This window comes from Lissotriton helveticus, chromosome 5_1, assembly GCF_964261635.1.
Source record: "Lissotriton helveticus chromosome 5_1, aLisHel1.1, whole genome shotgun sequence".
In the NCBI taxonomy this organism is placed as follows: domain Eukaryota; kingdom Metazoa; phylum Chordata; class Amphibia; order Caudata; family Salamandridae; genus Lissotriton; species Lissotriton helveticus.
In genome coordinates this window covers 764,903,172-764,927,189 of record NC_136065.1, presented here as the reverse complement: position 1 = coordinate 764,927,189, position 24,018 = coordinate 764,903,172, and the positions used below count along the sequence as shown (strand labels likewise).

The following is a 24,018-nucleotide window of genomic DNA, read 5'->3' as shown; positions in this document are numbered from 1 at the left end:
ATACTCAGTGTGCAGATTGAGTCCCCTTCCTGTATTCAATCAAAAGAAATGTATCAAGCTGCATTAGAAGTACACATTTCTTATTTGCAAGAAGGGGAAAATTGCCTTGAGTTACATTTAGTGTGTACTGTAGAAAGATGATTAGTGCACAATGATATAAATTCATGCACAACAAACAACAACAAAATCACTCAGTCTGCGACTCTGCGTCCAATGCATGGCATCAATCATTACCTGTTCCATTTCCTTTTCAGTTAATGGGCAGTCTCTCTCGGGTCTGAAGGGAGGATAGCTATAGTAGTCATCATGTTCCACTTCTTTTGGCTGGACAAGGAAAGTTTTAGTTTTTTCTTCTATTTTCCATCATCCAATCATCATGAGGGCAATGGATTTAGGCGGGAGACTCAGTATGAGGGAGCAGAGGAGCTGGATTCGGAGGACTGTACTGTCAAATGCAGTCACCTGAAACTTGTATACTGAAATAAGAAAAGTAGAAGACGGTGGTAATGGATTTGTTGTGATTCAAAGTTTGTAACTGGAACGACAGACACACAAATAAAGGAAAGAAAGGGAGGAAGACAGAAAGTGCAAGCCTAATTGTCAGGGAAATATAGCTCGTCCTCAAACTCTGGGGGTTCAGGCAGTAGTAGGTAATCCCGATGTGACACACTACTTCCGTCACCTAAGCCACTGTCCTTATCTTCCTCGCTTGCTTCATGTATTGTGTAATTCGGTGGTATGAAGTGCTGATTAATTTTGATCATTGTTAACCTCTCCACGTTTTTGGGCGAGAGACTGGTCCTTCTCACTGTTACAATGGTAACCAGCAGCACTGAAAACAAGTTCGGAAGAAACACTTGCGAGAGGGCAAGCCAGATAGCTTATCGCCAGCCTGCTGAGCAGTGGCCATTCAGCACTTTTCCCATACCAATACTGCAATGGGTTTTGATCAAGGTACACCTCTGTTGGGTCATCCAGATAGGCCTGGACCATCCGTTCAATGTTCAGGGGTGCTGCTGCTAACCTTTTGGGCTCTTTTCTCTGTGCATCAGTACTGTGCTGATTAATGCCTAACTGTAAATACCAATCATGTAACGATTCTACTGGGCCTAACGATTTAGTTATTGTTGCTGTTGTCGATAGTGATGGTGAGTGTTGTGAGCCAAAAGCACTGCCCTCAGCCTCCGAAGTTGCACTTGATGCCGCACGCCCTGCTGCAGTACTTCTTGCGGGTTGATCTACCGGGCTTTCAAGTAGCAGCCGTTAATTTTCCAACGTACTCGCTGCCTTAGCTATCCAAGTTTTGTAGCGGGCAACATCCATCTATGAAAAAGGAATGAATGTCTTCAGTCCCAATTCTGCCCGTGGATCCAGAATTGTGGCAGAAAAGCAATGTTCTTGTGACAAAATCTTATTCTGCACCCTTGTATTTTCAGCTAAGCGACGGGCTAAGCTCTCCACCAAGTCATAGGCTTCCTTTTTTCCTCTACAAATTGGTATGATTCAGACACCTTCTTCAGCTGATGCCCTAGCATTTGCAATAATGGGTTAGCTTGGCCCATTGTACAGTCCTCCTTGCTGACGTCACGTGTGAAGACCTCAAAAGGACTAAGCACCTCAGTCAGGCATTTAACTAGGCCCCATTGGTCCATTAGAAGGATTATGCCTTTCACAGTAGCATCCCCTCTTCTCATGACATATTCATTGAGTGGCCTGTACTGCTCAAACAGACGATCAAGCATGTAATACGTAGAGTTCCAACATGTTGCAACCTCCTGGATGAGTGCTTTGACTGGCATCTTATATTCATGTTAAATGATCCTTAGCTGCTTCCGAGCTTTAAAAGAATGGCTGAAATTAGAGCATATTCTTCGGCAGGTGGTCAGTAAGTTGCTGACTATGGTTTCTTTTTCCAGAAAGTCTTGAACTATAATGTTTATGCAGTGCGCCAAACACGGAACCCTGAAATCGGAACCGAGGTCCATGGCCTTAAGTACATAACTGCCATTATCTGTGGCAACAAAACCAATACTAAGCCCTCTTGGGCGCAGCCACTCAAAAACCTTGCTGAAAAACTCAACCAAAATGTTTAGAGCAGTATGAGATTTCTCCATGGCGAACATGGCTACAGTTGCATGTTTCCGAGTAGCTTTAAAAATCTCAGCTGTGTCAACGACACCTCGTTCAGATAGCTTGTCTCTAACCCCCACAAAAGAGACCCAGTGTGCAGTGATGCACATGTAATCTGTGGCTTGGCAACTGGTCCACATGTCTGTTGTCAGGTGGATATTGTGAACAGCACTCTGCTGAAAAGCTTGTCCAACCAATTCCAGCACATCATGATGTAGTGCCGGAACAGCAATTCTTGCAAAATAGGACCGGCTGGGAACCTTTCATTTAGGGCAGATGGCTGACACAAATTCAAGGAAACCCACCCCTTACACAAATGAAAAAGGGAGAAGGTCCAGTGCTAACATTTTAGCCAGCTTCGCATTGTACAACCGTGCCATTGGGTGGTTGCGTTGGAACTGCCCCTCCAACCTAAGCATGCTCTCAATGGTAGGCTGGATTACTTTCCTTTGTGGGGCTGTTGTACTTTTCATTAACCCACTTAGGCTGAACGACGCTGTTTGTCTCATTGCAGTACTCAGTCACCTTAGTGTCTCAGGCTGACTCTGAGTATGGCTCTTACTCCGGTGCCACTCAGATGTTACAGAGGAGGATGTGGGCGGTACCACTGGGACAGGGCTAGAAATGCCTCCCTCTTCTTCACCTTCCACTGCAATAATATCGTCCCCTGATTCTTCATGCCCAACGTCAATGGGTTGAGTTTTTTTACTTTGTTTTAAGTGAAGTAGGTGATTCTCCCACACAATAGTGTGGTGTATTCTGAGATGACTTGCTTGGCCTCCGGTACCATAGTTTGTACCAAGCTTACGGCGCTGAACACCTGTGCAACAAATTGAGCATATAGCAATGTTCTCTTCCCTGGTGCTAACAGAAAAGAAGTCCCAAACTGGGGAGGAGAACTTCCGGGCACTACTGGATGTGCCACTTTCAATACCAGATGAACTGGAGGGTGTGCTTGGAATGTGACTCTGTGCAGCTGATAAAACACGGAACCACGAGATAAAGAGAAAATGAGTAAATCAATACTTCTGTCTTTTCCAGTCCTCAGAAAACGCCAGCAATAATCCGATACTGGTCCCGTATCTAAGACGAAAGACAAAGCAGCTTGCGAGTAACTCCATAGAACCGGAAGTCAGGCAATACGATCCCAACAGGAACCCAAGATGAATCGGGAAGCACAAGGGAAGACCTTCCGGGTCACAGGACCGGGTCAGAAACCAAGCGCTGACTCAATGGGAACAGCTTGTTTTTAACTGTGCCCATGCTCCGCCTAAATCAAGCACGCATGTCAGGATTACAGAAGAAAGGGGAGAAAAGGTAACAAAACCTACACAAATTCCCAACAGCTATGCGTCACTCGCGTAGTGTGAAGTGCACATCGCGTAGCTACGCGTAGCGCTACTTCGCACACTACGCCCAGGCTTAATCGAAAGTCCACTTTGTACGAGCCTGCGCCATATTTTCCAGCATCAGAGGGATTTAAAAAAAATATATATATTGATTTATTTATTGGCATTTCAGAGAGAACGACTCAAAAAAAACAAAGGCATCAAATCAAGGCCTTGGGACATACTTACAGAGTATGAAATCAAAGGTAAACCACAGACAATGTTACATTTCCAGTAGCACAATGAGAGATTAGACAACAGCAGTGTGACAGCATAACTTCAATATAGTCCAGTATACATCAGCGTACCACCCAGGAACATCCCGCATCCCCAATCAGCAGTAGCACTCAGCCTGTGCTTCGTCCCTCAATATCCCATGCATGCAGCCTGTCCAGAATATGTGCATGTCGCAGATCTGTGACACTCCAATAGGACAATTATGTGGTGTCTGCTAGGTGCTCTTCCTTAGTAAGTGGGTCTGTTTCCTCCTCATCTGTCGTATCATGTGTGGGCCTCCTGTCTAGGAATAATGACCAGAAGTTCTTAGGCCTGTTACGTGGGGGCAACAACTCACTATAAAATTCTGTCTGTCTGCTGCAGTAAAGCATTTTGTTAGTCCACTGCACCAAGGTCGGCTTGGGGCCTCGCACCCAAGAGAGAGCCACACATCTCCTGGCCAGGAAGAAAGCCATATCTACCAGTCTTCTAACATACTTCAAAGAGGTTTAGAGTAACCCAGGATAGCCAGGAGTGGATCTGGTGTCAGTGTTAGGTCAGTAACCCGGTTCACTTCTGCATAGACCCTGTGCCAGAAAAATGCAATCACCGGACACGCCCAAGCCAAATGGAGGAAATCGGCTACCAGCACTCCGCATCTCCCACATTGGGGGCTCTCGTGGAGTCCATATCGATGAAGTCTTTCGGGGGTATAGTACATCCTATTCAGGAATTCAAAATGGATCAGCCTATGGCGTCCCTTAAGCGATATTCGCTTAGTGCTCGGGCAGCAGTATTGCCACTTCTCATCCGTCAGTTCCATTCCTAGGTCCCTCTGCCATTCGAGCCGTGGTTTAGCATAGTCAGTGTGCCTTTCTGAGAGGGCTATACGGTACAAATTAGAGACCAGTTTAGCGGGCAATTTTGCCTTAATAATATAGGTTAAGGCAGTGACCTCCAGAGGTTCCGCCATTCCTTCTCCTAAGAGGGCCCTCAGTGCATGTCGCACCCTGTGGAATTGGAAACGTGACATCAGCGAATAGGATTCTCCCTCCGTCGTGACCTCGTCCCAGGTGTGGGCAGTGCCTTCCACAAAGAGATCCCCCATGTTGTGTATTTCTAAGGTTCTCAGCGTGGTAATCACCCCTTTTTCCCTGCATGGGGTGAGCCAAGAGCACCTTGCGATAAATGCTACCAGGGCATATAGTAAACTGCAAGCTTGTACATCCATCATATGATGCCACATCTGTGTAACCATATTGGGGCGAGTCAATGATACCTGTGCGGCGATCTTGGGGCAAAAACAACAACGCAGGAAGAGGAACAGGGTCAGCGACAATAGTTTCAATATGAAGGTGTGGCGCCTCAGCAGGACCATGGATCCAGTGATAGGCGTGTGAGCTTTGTGCTGTTCTATCATAGAGTTCCAGGTCAGGGGTGCCCAGGCCTCCCGCTGAGTACGGGCAGGTGAGAATTTTCCACGCCACCCTTGGCTGCTGCCCGCCCAGGCAAGGCGGATCATCAATGAGTGCATCTGATGAAAGAATGGATATATATAGTGAATAGGAAAAGGAGACAAGGCAGTACCATCATTTTCATGAGGAAAACCCGCCCCATCAAGGACAACGGCAGGGCAATCCACCTTTCAATATTGTCCTCTAATTTGGAGATGGCAACCCCATAGTTCTCCTTCAACACGACCTCTGAGTCCGTATGAAGATACATCCCTGGGTATCGCACTCCGTCTGTGGTCCATTGCAATGGGTATTCTGGGACCACGCACATCATGGCCGGTGTGAGTGGAAACATAATGGATTTATTACAAATAACTTTAATGCCTGAGAGGGAGCTAAACAGCACCACTTCGCGCAGAACTGTAGAAAGGTGCACTTCGGGTCCCGGACATATAACAGGGTCTCGTCTGCATATGTGGATACGATGAGGTTGTAATTTGGGAACCTTATGCCCCTATGCCCATGGTATTCGCACAAGATGCAAGCGAGAGGCTCCGCCGTGAGAGCGTAAAGTATGGGGGATAGGGGACAGCCCTGCCTCGTGCCCCTGCTAATTGGTATTGAGTCAGTAACCAAAGTTCCAATCAGGATACAAGCTGTAGGGGCCGAATACAGCGTCGCCAAGAGTTGAAAGAAGAGCTCCCCCCCCCATTCGGCTAAGGACCTGTCTCATACAAGGCCACTCGACAGAGTCGAAGGCCTGCCACCGCAGGGATCTCCGGGCATGTGTGCTGCATAGCTGCAAACACTGTCCTAAGATTATAGGTAAGATTGCGACTGGGAATAAAACCCGCCTGCTCCAGCGCAACCAGCGTGGTAACCAAGGGGCTAAGACGATTGGCTATCAACTTCGCAAATATCTTCGCGTCAACATTCAATAGCGACAGGGACCTGTAGGAGGCGCACTCCCCAGGGGGCTACCCCGGCTTAAGTATAGCTACTAGTATCGCCATGTCTTCAAACAGCGTAAGTAACTGCGGCAACAGTAGGTCTGAAAATGCCTTATTAAAGGTGACAGTTAGACTGTCACTACCCGGCGCACTCCCAACCTTCATAGCGGACAGCGTCCAGACGACCTGTTCCGGTTCGTTCGGTTGCACCAAAAATTCCCGGTGCAAGTTTGATAACCACGGCAATTCAATGTGGGTGAGATAGTCTAGTATGCGTTCCTCCGGAGCAGGAACGCGGAAGGCATACAAAGCCGCATAGTACTCACAAAATCTCTCCGCCAATTAAGCTTCAGTTAGCGACGGGTCCATCGGTAAAGCCCCCATATCTGGTATCGCCATTCTGTTCTGATGTTGTTTGACTAACAGTGCAAGGACCGTCCCGGGCGCCCCCCCCTCACCATAAGTTCTTGCTGTGGCGTACTTCCCAGATGTTTTATTTCCGCATCAGCTTCCTCATGGTATTCACTTAGTGTCTGTGCCAGTTTTTGCGTGAGCGCTTCACTCCGGTCCGTGATTCGCGGGGCCTCTAACTCTGTAAGTTTTTCCTCCAAAGTCTCCAGCCGGCCCCAAATCGATTTAAGCACCCCCGCGTGGTTTGCGATAGCGATCCCTCTGATGTACACCTTAAAGGTTTCCCATACTGTCTGAAATTAATCAACCGATCCTACATTTGTTTCAAAGAATGACTCGATGGACATGGCCAATTCCTCTTTAAAGGAGCTGTCCAATAGGGAATAGGGTGGAAAGCGCCACATAAACCGGGGAATTCGCCTCCTGGGAGAGGCAACAGCCAATAGGAGTGGCAAGTGATCAGAATAAGTGCGTGGCAATATCTTGCAGGTACGAACATCTTGGATTAAGTGAGTGGAGGCCAGCCAGTAATCAATTCTAGTATGAATATCATGTGGAGCTGAGTAATGTGTGTAGCCTCCCTGTGTTGGGTCCCGGTGTCTCCATACGTCATTCAGGCCAAACCGTTTCATCGACATCTTTAGCACTCTGGCTGAGGGGCATCATTCAGGGCCGTCCGATCTGTCGATACCGGGTTGTCTTGTCAGGTTGAAATCACCCCCCATAGAACAGAACCCCGCCAGTGTGACTGGGCTTTAGATGTCAAGGAGGTATAGAAAGGAGGGTGATCATAATTTGGACAATAAGTATTTATTATACAAATTTCGAGGCCCTTCCCACAGCATTTAGAAATAGTGTAACGTCCCTCCCTGTCCATCTCCAGAGGCGTCGGTGTCAATGAGGCTTTCGGAATAACCCACGTTAGTACTCCCCTAGCATGTGAGGTAAATCCCGCCGAGTGGACGTTACCCAGAAGACCCCTGGTGCGTAGTATAGGGCTGTCTGGGTGAAGGTGGGTCTCCTGCAGAAGCACGACGTCTACCCTGTGTCTGTTAAAGTGGTGCAGCACCTTCCTAACCTTGCGGTGATCGTTTAGACCTCTGACATTCCAGGTCAAGAGGACCAGGGAGTCTAGGGGCTCCACTGGTGGTGTCATCGAAGAGTTAGAGGCCAGTAAAGGCGCCATGGTGTGGTGACTTGTACATATGTGGTCGTCACATGCATTGTCTCAGCTGTGCCATAAAGCCAACAAAAACCAAAGAGTTCAACCAAAAAACCTCCTCCCATATAGAACATGGATTTCCTTTCCCCCACACCTCCCAAAACCCTCCCACGCCTGCCCAACCCCAACTTGGCCGCGAAAACCCACCCTCCCCTGCTATGACCAACTCCCTCCCCCCCAACCTCCCTCATAAACCAAGAACAAAAACAATGTGCCAGTGTAATTCACGCTGGGGTCGAGGTAGCTTGCATGAAATAATACTGTTCTCTGTTTGGTGATTACCCTTCCCCCTGCTCCACTAAAAGAAAGAAACGTGCACTGCACTATTGTACATGGTTATCCCTTTACCTGTGCCTGCCTAAGAACATTCCTATAGGGCGTTGTAGCCAACAGGGTCTAAAACCCCTCTCCGGAACTCCCCCCGCCGCCCTCTGGGACCTGTAAGCACCACCACGGATCACAGCACCACCCCTCTAGGGAGTCGCACCTCAAAGCATTAGTGCAACAGGTGTGGCAGGTGAACACACCCTGAAAATCCTAGTCTAGTACCACCCTCCCCCTCACAAAAACTCCGACCAACCTCACCGAGCTAGTCAAGGGAAACAAGTGGGAGAGACCTCATAAATCTCCCCCCAAAAAATGAACCATCACTCAATATCAATACTATCTCTCCAAACATCCCAACAGTCAAAACAGGTACTCAGCCATTTTGTGTCACGAGTAGGGCCTAGTCCTGTTCCTCCATGGCACTACCCGCCGCCTCATTCAGCAGTGCACTCTCCAGCAAAGATCGTTGTTCCTTGCGCCATTCTTTAAGGGCCTTCTGAAGTGCTTTAGGATCAGTGAAGATCATGGATCACCCCTGGCGATTCACACTCAGTTTCGCAGGGTACAGCATCGCGTAGTCAGTCCCCATATCGCGAAGTTGCCGCTTCATTGGTATGAACTGTCGTCTCGCCTCCTGTACTCTGGCCGTGAAGTCTGGGAACAGTGAGATCGTCGATCCCTCATATTGTAGTGGTTGTTTCTCTCTGGCAAGTTTGAGTGCAGTGTCTCGGTCCCTGTAGTTTAACAGTTTCGCAATTATAGGCCGGGGAGGCGCACAAGGCTTCGGTCTCCGTCCCAAGGACCGATGGGCCCTATCTACTACAAACAATCCTGAGAAAGCTGTGTCCCCTAGCAAGGTCTGCAAAAGTTTTTCAACAAACAGCTCCATATTCCCCGTTTGGGTGGTTTCCGGAAGGCCAGTGATGCGGAGATTGCACCTCTTAGAGCGGGCTTCCAAGTCCTCTGTCTTGTCCTGTAAGATTCGGAGGACCCTACCCAACTGTTTGTGCTCTGAGTCCAGGGTGGTGTGAGCCTTCTCCACCTCCGTCAGCCTCCGATCAGACATGTCGATGCATTCTGCGTGTTTATCTAGCCTCTCAGCAAGCGGTCCATGCGATAGGTGAGCGCGTCCACCTTGGTTCCCAAGGAGGCGATCCCTCTCTGTAAGCTCTTCTCCGTGGCTATTAGTAGCCCACCAATGTCTTGCTGCTGGCTCTCCCTGGTCGGATCCGAGGTTCTGGGCCCCTCTTCCAACGATGTCTTGTTAGGCTTGGGCCTCTTAGGGTCAAACGATAGTTTTGACTGATACCTGTCGACCCTCCCCCTTGCGGCGTCGCTGTGTGTCTTCTTTCAATGGGAGAGGCCGCGCAGCCCCAGGGGCGACCCCAGTTTTCTGCACCCCCGCACAGGTGTCACCTCTTCTCCTACCACGGGGCTTGGCTCACTGCCTTGGAGGCGTCTATCCCTCAAGCATCAGACTGCCTGCGAGAGCTGCCACCAGAGCCCCTCGGGTGGTCGTTGCAGTTCTTCTGGGTCGTTCCCAGCCCTGCCGCAGGATAGGCCCGGGTTGTGCACGGTCGGGGCAGGAGCCAGTTCCTCTGCGATACCTGGCACACCCCGCTCACAGTATCGCGCGGTCCAGTCCCCACACTCTCCTCTCAGCAGAGTCGCCAGAACTCAGATCCCCGCTGTAGGGTGGCAAGACCCGCAACAAACCCGCAGCGGTGCGGCCCACAGAGTCCTACTGTGACTCCCAGGCATAATAGTATTCCGGGCTCTGCAATGTGGAAGTAGCGCTCTCCTCCACTCTATCGGTCCCCCAGGGCAACACCCCTCGAACACCGCTCCTTACCTCCTGAAAACACTTCCTCCGCCGATAACCGCCGGAGGAGGGGAACAGGGTTGCCCCTGCACAGTTGGTGCAGACTCACCTCTGGGGCCCAGTTGCTGCCGGGCCGCAGCTCTGCGCCGTCCTCCCCCCTCGGCAGGAAGGGCCCGCCGCCTCTGATTTAGCGCTCTCACTCCGAGATTAGGGACTCGCAGTGATCCACCCCTATGCCCCGCTGGAGTTACGCGCCACACCGCGCGGCGTTCTTCAGGCCCGGCTGTGGCAAGGGAACCTGCACTTCAGGCGGGGCACACGGCGTTGTTCGATGCCCGGGGGGGGCAGCGCTCACCATACCCCTCCCCAATTATTAGTCCGCCACCAGAGCTTACCGGCACATCAAGCTCATGGCCGAACCAACTCCCGGGATTTCCAATGGCCACCGCGGCCCAGCCGCACTCCCCAATCTCGGCACACAGGGCCTCCACAGCGCGGACGGCATGAAGAAGGTAGGTAGGAGTCCCGCTCTTGCTGCAATTCAGCTCAGTGCCAGCGGGGGGGACCGATCCGTAGACACAGGGCCAAATAGTATCGCACAGCACACAGGATTAATGTCGGATTGTGTAGTGGAGCTCGGGAGCACTCGGCTCAAGCAGCCATTGTGGTCACGAGCTAGCTCCGCCCCCCAGCATGAGAGGGTTATGATCCAACAGTACCTTAGGCAATTTCCTAATATTGGCACCCTCGATAAGAGAAGCCTAGGCATAAAAGTAATCGAGTCTAACCTATTTTCTATGTGGGCATGAAAAATTTGTATAGCCTAAATTTCCTGGCTTCCTGAGAGACCACGTATCAACTAGTCCATGGCTAGGCACCAGAGCTCCTAAAGCCTTGAAAACCTGTGTCTTCCTCCCCCAATGTTCCTTTCTAGAGGGACCATTTACATCCAAATGGATATTAAAATCACCACAAGTAATAAGGGGGGACGGCCAGGAATCCAGCTCTAGTTCTAGTTCTTCCAGCAAGCCTGGGTCATCTAAATTCGATCTGTAAACCGTGCATAGTATTAGGCCCCTCAATATTGAAGCTATTGCCCACCACTCCATTTGTCAGATAGTGTACGTTTTACTAGTGGGATCCTGTTAGAAACATGAATTGCAACACCTCTAGTCATAGTAGATTGAAATGAGCATATTACTTGAGTATACCCCTTAATAACATTAAGCCCTCTCTTTTGCCATGGGATGTGAGTTTCTTGCTGGCAGATGATATCTGCCCCCAAGGATCGTAATACCTCACTTACCCGGCCTCTCTTACCCCTATCATTCATTCCCCGATGTCTACAGAGCAGATAGTCAGCCTACTGAAGCTTTCTAGGCGCCTAACTTGATTGTCATACCATTTAAACATGCTTACTCCTACCTCCCTCCTTAAATTATACCGACATTCTGCTTTCCTTGAGTTTTTCCCCGCCGCCCCACTCCAGCCCTCCTCCCCCTTTCCCCCTTGTTCCCCCATCGCCCTCTCACTCCTCCCCCCCCACCTGATCTACAAAGCAACAGACCTATCCCGGTCTGTGAAGTAATGGTCCGTGGTGCCCTCCCAAGTGGTGGCATATATTATACGTGTATGTAACTTAACTGATACCCCCTAGTGACCCCGAATATTACCTCGCACTTTAGTTTTTAGTGACTGACTGGTCGTGCTAGGGACGTTAATACTCCCCTAAAATCTCCTGTGAAAAGGCAAAAAAAAAGGAAGGGACAAAAAAATAAATTGACAAAACCGAAGAAAGAACCAATCAATCAAATCGTATTCTAGCTGAATCCTATAGACTCAAAATCAGAATCAAAGTCACAGAATCATATCCCCCTGCATTTAAAAACTCTTTTGCTTTGATCTCAGAAGTGAAGAATCTGGTATGGTCATTCCAGATTACTTTTAACCGGGCCGGATTTAAGAGAAAGGCCTGTGCATCCTTCTCCTGAAGGGTTTAATCATTTGACGGAGGCGCCAGCGACGTTCAACTGTAAAATGGCAGAAATCCGGTCTAGAGAACAATGGAAAACGCTCTGCGGAGCGCTGAGTTTCTGGTCTTGCTTTTCAAATACATTTTGTCTCAGCAAGAAGTATCCAAAGTACACCAGAAATGCCCATGGCTTGGCCTCTGGGCTGACTGGCTGTCGGAGAGTGAATAGAACTCGGTAGGCCCTTTGAATTTCGTGGGACCAGTTCCAGCCTTCTAGTTCCAGAAAAGAGTTCTTCTACAGCTGAACCATGTACATTCACACATCTGAACCCTCTTTTCCTAAAGGAATTCCCCAAAATCGTAAATTGTTTTGTCTCTGATGATTTACGTTTTCTTCTAATTTCCACTGGATGACTATTAATAGTGCTTCCTAAGCTTCTACTTGACCCTTGGAGCCTGCTATGTCCCTCTCCAGGGAGGTTGTTCATGACTCCAGATTCGTCATCCTGTCACTGATGATGATACAAGTTCTTGCGACTTTCCTTACTGCCTCCTGTAGTTTGCAATCTGCAGTCTGTAAACGTTTGCTTTCAAGGCGGGCTTCTTCTCAGTGTGCTACCACACACTGCAGAATGGACTCCAATGTAGGGAGCGTTGAGGATTGACCATCACTGGGGGTCTTATTGATATCCCCAACCACTTGTTCCCCAAGAGAATAGTCCCACTTCAAGCCCCTTTGCCTCTGGTTGTCTGTTCTGCCCACTCTGGTGTGCATCTTCCGGGTTGTGGTGATGAAGTCCTTGCCACTAGTACCAGGTACACTATCCATCTCACTTGAATCTCAGTTGGATCCTGTGCCTGAACCTGCATCTGACCATGTGTCATCTGACATGGAGAAGAAGTCATTACCCTCCGAAGCCATTTCCTTTTCACTATGTGTACGAGATCTCCTGGGGTTCCTGGGGTCTCCCCCAAGTTTTTGCTTTCCTCGTAGCTCCTGATTAGAAGGATTCAGCTCAGATACCCCTGCTGGCCCATTTTGACCCTTATTGGGGCCCCTTTTTCCCCCGTGTTCTTCCCCTTTGTGGTTAGTTGTACTGCCTTACAGTGATGTCCGCTATTTTGATACCAAGTGTGTGAGTGGAAGCAAGATGGTGGCCATGTGAGCGGTAAAATGACGAATCCCCACCTGACCAGAAGATTTACAGAACCCGGCTGGGCCTTACCTTGGGTTGCGGTGCTGGTGGAGCAGGCCGAGCTGCTGATTTCTGGGTGCAGGAATCTCGAGTGGAAGCTTGTCCTCGTCTTAGGGAGGAGCACTGTTGCCTGCCCTTCGCCTGTAATGGGCCGAACGTGAGAGGGAGAGGCACCAGTCAGTATGCTGGCCCCAGGTGTCCCCGCAGATGATTGTGGCAGAGGCAGCACCTGTCACATTGCAGGCTGGACTCAAGCAAAAGACCCGGTCAGTGGATCTTTGACGGGAAGGTGAGGAGTATGGGCACGCAGCCCCAGCCACACTGGACCAGCACCTCAGTGCTTGAAATGCTTAGGGGAGCAGGGAGCAGCTCCTCAACCCAGGAAGCGGGACAGCAGACCAACAACGCTGGTCCAGGCAAGCGGTCAGTGCCCTACACTGACTGGTAAGTCCTTGATGGATGAAGGGGAGCCTGGGGGTCCTTTGGAGGCCGAGACATTCAGTGAGCATTGTATAGGGCTGCTGGAAGAGAGAGAGTCTGGGTCCCACGAGAATCCTTTAACAGGGCAAACACACCACAAAGGGGAAAAAGACCCCGCTCAGGAACCAGTGGTGGCAATACCTAAGGAAGGGATCCTGGATGAGGCAGACTATAGCGGTAAAGGGGCAGATGCTGGGATATCCGGGCAAGCACATTTAGTCTGGCTGGAGTCAGATCAACCTGATCAACCTCACGAAGAAGGATGTTAATTATCTATGTATTCTTTTTCATCTGTCACTTAGCTAGACATATATTTTAATGCTTAGACTTCACACTGTTATTAGGAACATTGAGGCCATATTTATATTTGCCCATAAGTTAAAAACAAGCCAACTGTAGAAATATTAAGTCTGTATAATAGTAAAAGTATTACAGTGGTAGCGTATGGGGCTAATGTATGGGACTACAACAGAGTTGATACCTCCAACAAGCAGAAAAGCTCTTTATGCATAGATTACAGTCAGTTCTGGGAGATACAGTTACCCTAAGAAGTCATGAGGAACTTGGGATGTCCTACTTGGTAGATCTGATCGTGCTAGCCCCTTTACGACTCTGGGTCAACAACAATACAACAACAAACTGTATTTGGTTCTTTCTAATAAAACCATATAAGTCATACACACATAAATAAAACTCCACCTATATACATAGTATTTCAACAAGGTGACCATGATAAAATGATTACAGTAAGATAATATACAGAAAAGAAGAAGCACCTACTGAAAAAATTAATCACAGCTTGATCTCAGCCTGATGGCAGCCCTTAATAAACTGAGAGTATACAAAATAGTTTCTTTAGGTAAAAGTTGTAAAATGATAAAAGCAGGTCTCACCCTCCCAAAACCAGCCTTTTTAAGAATGGGAATAATAATAGACTTTCTAGGGACCTCTTAGAAATGGCGACACAATAAAAAGCGCACCATGTCCTGAGGAGACCAATTTATTACAGCCACACGACATGAGGCGCTGGCCTCTATGGGTGCCTGTAAGCTGTGTCAACAGGTAATGGAAAAGATTGAACCCAACTCTGGTTAATAAAAAACAATCATGATTACTTTTAATCCCCAAAAGGTATGGTTCTATGGTTTGTACAGTTTTTCATCCAAAGTACATACGCATACTTGGCTTCCTCAGCTCTGTTACTTCTCTATCATAGCAGCTCCTACTAAAAACAATCCTTTACCCAAGTAAGATCCTTCTTATACATGCCCTCTGGGTTATCAAAGAAATCCATCCTACCCAAGCTATGAAGGCCATCTTTTACATACTTTAGCCAGCATATGCGATTAACATTGTCAAGGGACAGGCAATTCTTTAAAATATCCTTACCAAGAACATCTTCTTTCTTGGCCCAAATTTTTACCCACAATTTTAGTGGGCGGAATGCAAGTTCATCAGACAGAAAGGGCAACCCCAACTCTTGGTTCACCGCATACTACAAAGCACATTGGGGAAAAGAAAGTACCAGTCTTAGGAAAGTGTTTTCTATCACTTGCAGGGCCTCCAGACCGGCATAACCCCAAATCTCACTCCCCTAGCTAGTCTTTGCAGTTCACTTGGCTCTATAAATCTTCGGTAGGGCCCCTATACGTTTCACCCACACTCTAGAGGCAAAATTAAAAACAGCTGCGGTCGCTATGGCCAGGTCTCCCTTCTTCCTGGTAATTAAAGGCACCGAATCCCCTTGCGGTAGCTTGCGCATCTTGATTCTTGGTTTTTAAAACCTGCTGCTACTGTTTTACAATGTGCTGCTATTTGTTTTAAAACAGTTTTAAAACTATTAAAAGTCCGGATAGAGCTGTGTTTAATGATCTGGGTAGTGGGGTTTCTTAATTAATCTGCACTTGCACCTAGACGCCGGGTCAGCATTTTAGTAACTGAAACCCGACACTCGTCTGACGCAATATATACGCCAGATGACGCGACCACGCTGCGGAATTAGAGGCACTGAATCCCCTCGCAGTAGCCTGCGCATCTTGATTCTTGGTTTTTAGGTCTCGCCTACGCAGCGTGCATGCGCTGCTTAGGAGGGCCTTTAGCCGTCGCTCTGCTAATTTTTAAGCACTGCACTCGTGCTTGAGGCGGCACCCACCTTGTGGGAGCTAGCAGGGGCACGCCACAAGCACGAGTGCAGTGCTTGAAAAGTGAAGACTCTCCCAAGTGCGCTTGCGCGTGCACCACTCGCGGGCTCATCTCCTGCTCCCCCTCTCTCTCACAACAATTAACTTTCGCGGCTGCGGGGCCTGCTTGTGTTTCAGCCCTTGTGTTTTAATTTCTTTATACGCATTTTGAGTTTGCGATTTTTGCTTCGGCGTTATTGCTCCCACTACTGAAGATTACGGTTTTCCGGGATTTGGGAATACAAACTGTTGTGAATTTCGATTTTCTGATTTCAACTATTGTATCAGGATTTTATCTTTCCATCTACAATTCGTGTTTTAACATTTGACACACGTCGAGAAAGGCTGCAGTTTCAAGCAGCTTCGATGATTTGACACCAAAGTTTGTGCCTCTGCTGCTTTTTTCATTGAATCTTTTTCTCAGCATGTTTAGATATTCTTGCTCCAGCCCTGAATCCTGCCTCCTGCTCCGGCCCAGTGGACACTACAACCGGTGACCCATGAAGGGCCTGCTCCAAGTTTATTTTATTTGTTTTGGTACTCTACTGAGGACCACAAATTTTATACGATAAAATTCAATTACAAATACTTTTAGAGTTCATATTAATACAGAGCTAAAAAAGGTTTAAAAAATTTATAAAAACTAAAACAAACTAATTCGTTAGGGGGAGATTTACATACTTTGATCAAGTCCTTTACAGTAGTGATACGGCAGTTAATGTATATAGGTTTCAGATGTTTTGTCCTCGCTGCCACTAGTTTTGGATTTGGGCATGTGAATAAAAGATGTTCTATGTCCTGCTCCCCTCCGTAGCAGAGGTTACATAATGGTGAACCATTTGTGTTCCATCTTGATGTTAGAGTTAGTGTTGGTAGAATGCCTAGTCGTAACAGGGTGATTGTTCTCCTAGCGCCGTGCGAAAGATTAAAGTCTATGTATTTTTGCACTTGCTTAGGTGCAGTTGTTTCAGCAAAGTTTTTATACAGAGACAATTTGGCGCAGTGTGAAAAATCAAGATCGTAACTGAGTCTGGGTGTTAGACATTTTAAAAAAAGTTTCAATTGTGATGGTGTCCACGTAAGCAACAGGTTAACGTTGATCTCAGCTAGTTTAAATGCGGTGGACATGTTGCTGAAGAATACTTGCTTCGAAGCATCACAGTCGAAGGTTTCGGCTTTGAGTAGTGAACGGAGGGTTCCATCCTTTGCGTGTAGCAGATTATATGCCCACCTGATGACATTAGCAATGGCTCTTGAAAATGAACTGGTGATTGAGAATTTGAGGCGGAGAGCTTGCACCGGAATGGATTGTGATACCTTCAGCATTTTCCTCAATATCTTCCCTTCTTTTTGGTCCAGGAATGAATGGGCCTGCTCCCACCGCTGCTTCCTGTTCAGACACAGCACAGAGCTGTGCTATGAGGAGGGGCTGCGACCGGGTCTCTAGGGAGCAGCTGCTGCTTGTCAGTAACATCACAAATGTGAGAAGATGGTTGATGGTAAATTTGAAGATTCTCTTCCAAGTACTCTGCTCCATCCAAAAGGCCTTCTGGAGCACAGAACCCGGCTACTTTAAAAAACTAACACTTACTACGTCCCCGCTAGGAGCCTATATACCGCCATCTTGATCCTCGTCAAACAATGAATGTTTGGATGGCAGAAACATGGATGCAGATTGATGGGCATACTGAGCTAAACCACAGAACTGTTTAAACCACCATCTGAGAACAGAATCAAACTACCTCTAGTTCCTTAACCCATGAAGATTGATAGTTGTGATTCTGGAGAACCGCTTAAGCTTTGTGACGACCGTGGCAGAGGAATCTCAACTAAAGGTCCGCTTCTTGCATCCGATCGGGCTCAGCTTACCTCTTAAGTTTTGTGATGTTCAAGTAATGCAGCTGCATACCTTCACCCTCCGTAGTGACGTTATACTTCACAAAGCTATTTAATTGGATATATATATGAACTATCTTGCAATGTACATCAATAGCAGACATAATCGGTTTGTATGTGTGCAATCCATCCTGTAACTTTCTAGTGGATAGAAAGAATGGAAGAGGGCACAATAAAAGGGCAAACCAGACAGCATGTCTAGAACACAATGGGCTTTCACCATCTTGTGCCCTCTGTCTTTATCCATCAGCTGCGTCAAAAACGTACTGTGTTTACCCAGGAGCACTGAGCTGCACTTTTTGACTGAGAGCTTTGTGATTCCATTCAAAGGGGCTGCTGACCGCACTGCGTGCTGGACTTCCCTGCGGCTAATAAACATACTTACTAAATTGCCAAGGTGTCACTGCATATCCTGCCCCCAGCTGCCCACTTCCTACCACTCATTGCACATGTTTGACTCTCAGAAATTGCTTGTTATAGCCAGCAGCTCAAGTATATAACAAGCATTGGCATAGCCAATAGGTCTCGCCTTTGGGACCTTATAAGTATTTCATTATGCAGCGCATTATCCTTGGTGCAACATCAACTGTTGAATGGCTAAACACTTATAATGTCCTAAAGGCGAGACCTATTGGCTATGCCAATTCTTGTTAAAACATGCTGCTATTGTTTTACAATGTGCTGCTATTTGCTTTTAAAACTGTTTTGAAACTGTTACAAGTCCGGGGAGAGCTGTGTTTAATGCTCTGGGTAGTGGGTTTTCCTAATTAATCTGCATTGGCACCTAGATGCCAGGTCAGCCTTCTAGTAGCTGAAACCCGACGCTCGTCTGTCGCAATATAAGCACCAGATGACGCAACTGCGCAGTGGACGCTCCCAATGGGCATGCCACCGGTGCACCGTAGGCAAGCCTGTCTGCACCCGTCCATGCCTGACCGGGCCCAGGGGCCAGAACCCCTGTCTCTCCTCCCGCAGGTCAGTACCATTATACTAGTGCACAACTCAAACAGTTAAATCTAGCACCAGGGCTAAAATGCGCACATTCTATTTCGATCCAGACGCTCGAAGATAAGTGTTGCCATTGTCAGTTTGTGCCCTATGCACGTGCAGCCCCCCAACCCCTGTGAAAGTATACAAACTGTTTTTACTCAACTGCTGATCCCTGCCCAAACACACAACTGAAATCGACTTGTTTTTAAAAGACTCCAACCCAGAAGTCTTATTTCTCACGGAAACCTGGCTCAATTCTAGCTCAGAGCCTGACATTGCACAAGCACATCCCCCGGGATATCTGATTCAGAAGGTGGATAGAGCGACAGGCAAAGATGGGGGCATGGCCATTGTCTATAAAGATCACCTGACTGCCCTTAGGCAGTCCGCTGTCAGACTGTGAGAACTCCCATTTCTCCATTGAATTGACTCCCACCCTCGCACTCTCAGGTATCCTTATCTACCGCCCACCAGGGGTGATAGGCTAATTCTGTAAAACCTTCCTGGGTACAGTTGTCAACCTTGCTAGTCCTGCTGCAAACTTTACTCTCCTCGGTGATTTTAATCTTCATTTCGACAACCCTTCAGCTTCACATGCAACTGAAATAGACCAAAACATGGCAGCCTATCAATTGATTCAGAAGGTCTCGCAAGTAACTCATGAAAAAGGCCATCTCCTCGACCTCATTTTTTCTAATTTGGGAGACCTGGAAGTAAAAGAGCCCCTCCCCCTCCCATGGTCGGACCATTTTATGATTCCCTTCGTCTGGGCGCCACTAAGTAAAGTGCTATTCACCCCATCCATACGAACCCAAATCCGACCTTGGCCCAAACTCTTGTTTGAGAGGTGGACCTAGAAACTCAAAAACATTACTCCAAATCCTAGCTCCAACCTAACGGTAGCCGATGAAAGTTTTTGCAACTGCATTGAGGGGTCACTCAATCTGGTGCTCCCCAAAGTCTCTATCCAGAAGAAAGCTGGCTACAATAAGGCCGCCTGGTTGTACCCCAAATTACGCACTTTAAAACAGAATTGCAAAAAACTGGAAAGATTTCTCTCATTGGAATACAGGGAGGCTATCGGACGATACAAGGCAGAAATAAAAACTACTCAAGCATCTTATGAGGGAAAGAAAGTGTCAGCCGCTAATTTCCCTAGAAAAATCTTCCTCATTACCAAAAAGTTACTCAAAGTCCCCGGCCCCTCAGCCCCACCAGATACCTCAGGTCTCCGCTGCACAGAATTGGCTTAATACTTCTCCACTTAAAGTACAAAATATCCTTAAGCATCTCTCCCTAAAAGACAGCAACATCTCACTTAAGCCTACGAATTCTGGTGGGCATTCAGTGGAACATGAACTGGAGACCTTTCCCATGATGACTCAGGAATGATTCCTAGCCTCCCTATCATTAGTAAAAAGTGGGTCGCCTCTAGACCCTCCATCTCATAACATCCTGAAATTGGTCGGACCAACAATTGCCCCCGCTGCCACCTGCCTGATTAACGCCTCATTTGCTTCGGGCATAGTCCCTCCTAAGTGGATAAGAGCAATGGTAAAAGTGCTGTTAATAAAACCTAACCTAGATCCAGCCGACCTGGGCAAATACCTCCCTATTTTGTTCCTTCCAGGAATCAGCAAGATAGCGAAGAAACATGCCAACCAAACCCTCTCTGAGTTTCTCGAAACCAACCGGGTTCTCCTCCTTTCTCAAATGGGCTTACACCTCTGTAAAGGGACGGAGACCACCATACTATCAGTTGTGGAAGAAACCAGAAAAATTATTGATGCAGGAGGGGCAGCAGCCTTAATCCTCCTAGACCTGAGCACGGCCTTCGATACAGTTAACCACCGTGTCTTGATTCACCGCCTCAGGAGCGCAGGAGTGACTGGAACAGCGCTACTTTGGCTACAATTCTTCCTATGAGGTAGATTCTTCCAGGTCTTTGAAGGCAGGGCTAACTCAGGGCCCATCCCCTAACAGTGCGGAGTCCTGCAGGGCTCTTTTTGAGCCTCACTCTTTTTAATGTGTACATCGCCGCGTTGGCAGATGTTGTATCCCCTTTTGGGATTCATATGGTGACATACGCCAATGACACACAGTTGGTCATAGCTCTGAGCCACCCCAACCAGCAGGCCAACGACCTCCCCTCCTGCCTTGAGGAAGTTGCCAAGTGGATGAGCCTTTCCCACCTGAAATTCAACGGGGAAAATACAGAACTCATTATCCTCAGCAACCCTTGAAGTTTTCCATCAAGCACCTTGTGGCCTTCCTCTATGGGGCTGGAGCTGGCTCCCGAGACAGAGATTAAAAGTCTGGGAATCTGGCTAGACCAAGACCTTCCTTTCACAGTACAGGCTAGGAAGACTGCTGGGTCATGTTATGAACTGCTGAGAATGATTTGCAAAATCCTCCCCCTTCTTACCTTTCCACACAAAACAACTAATGATCCAGGCTTTAATTCTGTCTAGGATAGACTACGGAAATGCCCTCTACCTAGGTGCCGCGAATTCAGTGATTGCAAAAATGCAGGTCGTACAAAATTGCGCAGCCAGGCTACTTACCAAGACCCCTAATTGCTGCTCAGCAAGGCCCACTCTACACTCCCTTCACTAGCTGCCGGTACAGAGAGAATCAACTTTAAGGCCTTCTGCATTGCTCATAAGTCGCTGGATGGATGGGGACACCCCATCAACAAAACCATGAATCGCCTCTACACGGCGAACAGAAAACTCATCTCAGATGAACTTCACCTTGCTGGGGTCCCTAGGATTAAGAAGGCAAGACGTGGTGGCCGGCTCTTCTCATTCAATGCCCCTAGACTCTGGAATGCCCTTCCACTGCATCTCTGTAGAAACCAAATCACATGATGTTTCGGAAACAACTAAGGACCTGGCTCTTCCCCTTCAGCGCTGGGATGCTTCAGGGTAGCCATGCGGTATATAAATGCCAATTGAATTCAATTCAATCAGGGGGGACTCAATGCGCTGTCAAACACTACTCCCAGATAGCAAAAAACGTTTGTCTCTGGGATTGTTAGAGTTTCTATCTTAAAATTAAAGTGCTGGGGTATACGAGGGCCCACCTGCATCACAAATGATTTACTGTGATTGACCAGCAGATCCAAGTCTCCCATGAAGTGGACAATGAAATTCAACAAAAGCTGTAACCCCCTAGCAGTGCTGGCCAAGAGGACAGCATCATCTTCTTATAGGAGAACTGGCAAGCTACGCTTTCCCACCTGTGGACAATCAGCTCGTACCCTCAAGAGGACCTTCTCTAGGGAGTTTATATATCAATTAAAAAGAAATGGGGCCAAGATGCACCCTTGGTGCACCCCTCTTCTAATTTCAAACTTCTGGGTTACCTTATAGTCTTTTGAATAGCAAACAAACACTTTAGTGTCTCTGTGGGGGTCCCTTAAAACAGATGATATCCCTGAAAAATCTGGGGATCACCTGAAGCTGGCCTTACCAGAATCTGCATTACTGACTGCATGTCACTGACAGGGGAGACCAAACACCATGGGCCTCATTTATGAAAAGTGACGCATCGCTGCGTGAAAACAGCGATGTGTCACTTTTCACTGCGCTCTCCTTGCGAGACCAATGATGCGTCATATTTACACTATGACGCATCATGGCGCAAGGAGTTACAGATACGTCAGTATTTCTGATGTATCTGTAAGCGCAAAAGTCACGCATTGCTGGAATGTGTCACAAAAGTGACGCAACTCCAGCAATGCGTCCTTTCAAATGGGGAAAGCCCCATGTGAAAGGGCTTGCGTCAGTCTTACGCCTGCTATGAGGCAGGCGCAAGATTTTGACGCAACAGTGTCCTAAAAGTGATGCAGTGAAATCTCATAGATTTCACTGCGTCACTATTACGAGGCTTTTTGCGGGGGGAACGACCCCTCTGCATACATTATACCTGATGCAGGTATAATGTAGCGCAGGGGTTTACAAAGTGGCGCATCTGCTCAGATGCGTCACTTTGTAAATAGTGCGCAACAGGAGGCATGTTTTACGCCGCCAATGCGTCACAAAAAGTGATACATCGGAAGCGCAAAACTGACGCAAGGCCTCATAAATGAGGCCCCATGGCTCTCATACCTGAAGGAATGATTTAAGAATTTAGGCTTATTGGATTTATATGAAAACCCTCACAAGATTTGGCTAGAACATAAGCTACGCTTCAAAGAATGTTATCTAGAACATTGAATGAATGGACGTTTAGAAATGGCCCAGGCAAAAGAAACAATTGTTAAATATGCCGAAGTGTCAACAACACGCAGTATAGAGCCTTATTTAGGGTCGATTGTGAATCCCACACATTGTTATCAGCTCACTCTTTTCAGATGGCGCACTCTGCACTTTAAATTTGCTTGTCCAATGCCAGGAACCTGGAAACAAGACGTACTGCTTTGTGGGTGCGATAATATTTACACGCAATTCACAAGTTGTTTTATTCTGTTTTACACTTTGTACTGAGGGCCGAGACCTTCCTTACTGACCCCACTTTTGCTTAAATCAATTTGAGTTATAAGGCAGGGATAATAATACTGTAGACTCTATAATCCCTAGAAACTTGTTATACAATATAAAATGTTATGAAATCTGCGTTTTATATCAGGAAAAGGTATGAATCCCAAAAAAGTATGAGTCAATTAATGATTTTAAGTTGTATATGTGTGCCTGAAACCAGCTATGTGATACCCATTCGTATTCAATTATTTTTATGAAAAATGTATGAATCCCAAAACAGTACAATCTAACAGATAATCTTAAAACATATATGTGCACAGTTTGTCTAACAAACGAGCCCTTCATATTGTGGAAATAATAATATGTTGTGGCTTCCTGGGCTATCAAAGAAATCTTGTTTTAATGTTCCTGCGTTTCCTTTGAGCAAATTAACTTTGTTAAATTTTGTTACATGGATATTGATTGCTGGAATGTTAATGTTATTGTGTTTTATTGCTTTTTGTGCGTATAAGGCTTTGGCCAAATAAAGGCTTGTTTGACTTGACTTGACCTCACTTTAAAAGAAACCTTAACCTACTGTGCGTCACAGAACGTTCACCTCTTGGATTATGGTACTAACTCTTTCCTCAACATGGTCCCACGTTATTACTTCTCCCACCTCTAGTGGGCACATTGTCACGCTAAAATGGATGAGCTGTAGCAGTTACATAAAAATGCACTGTCCTAGTGAAGTGAAATAAACTCCTAAAACAAGTCTGGTACCGTAGCTTTTACATAATCCTAACCCAAAAATTTCCCTAAAATGTATTTTTTACTCTTGCCCCCCAGCCTCTCCGAGATGCTTTCATTTTATTATTTCTCAGTTAGCCTTACAACATGGAAACAAACTACTTCTCCTCG

At 47.3% G+C, this 24,018-nt stretch overlaps 1 protein-coding gene across 2 annotated transcripts in view; it reads left to right on the top strand.

Annotated features, from left to right (window-relative positions):
* Positions 1 to 24,018, top strand: part of LOC144753369 (cGMP-dependent protein kinase 2-like) — a 1,794,633-nt gene that overhangs the window by 1,484,559 nt on the left and 286,056 nt on the right. The gene's annotated exons all lie outside the window — the stretch shown is intronic.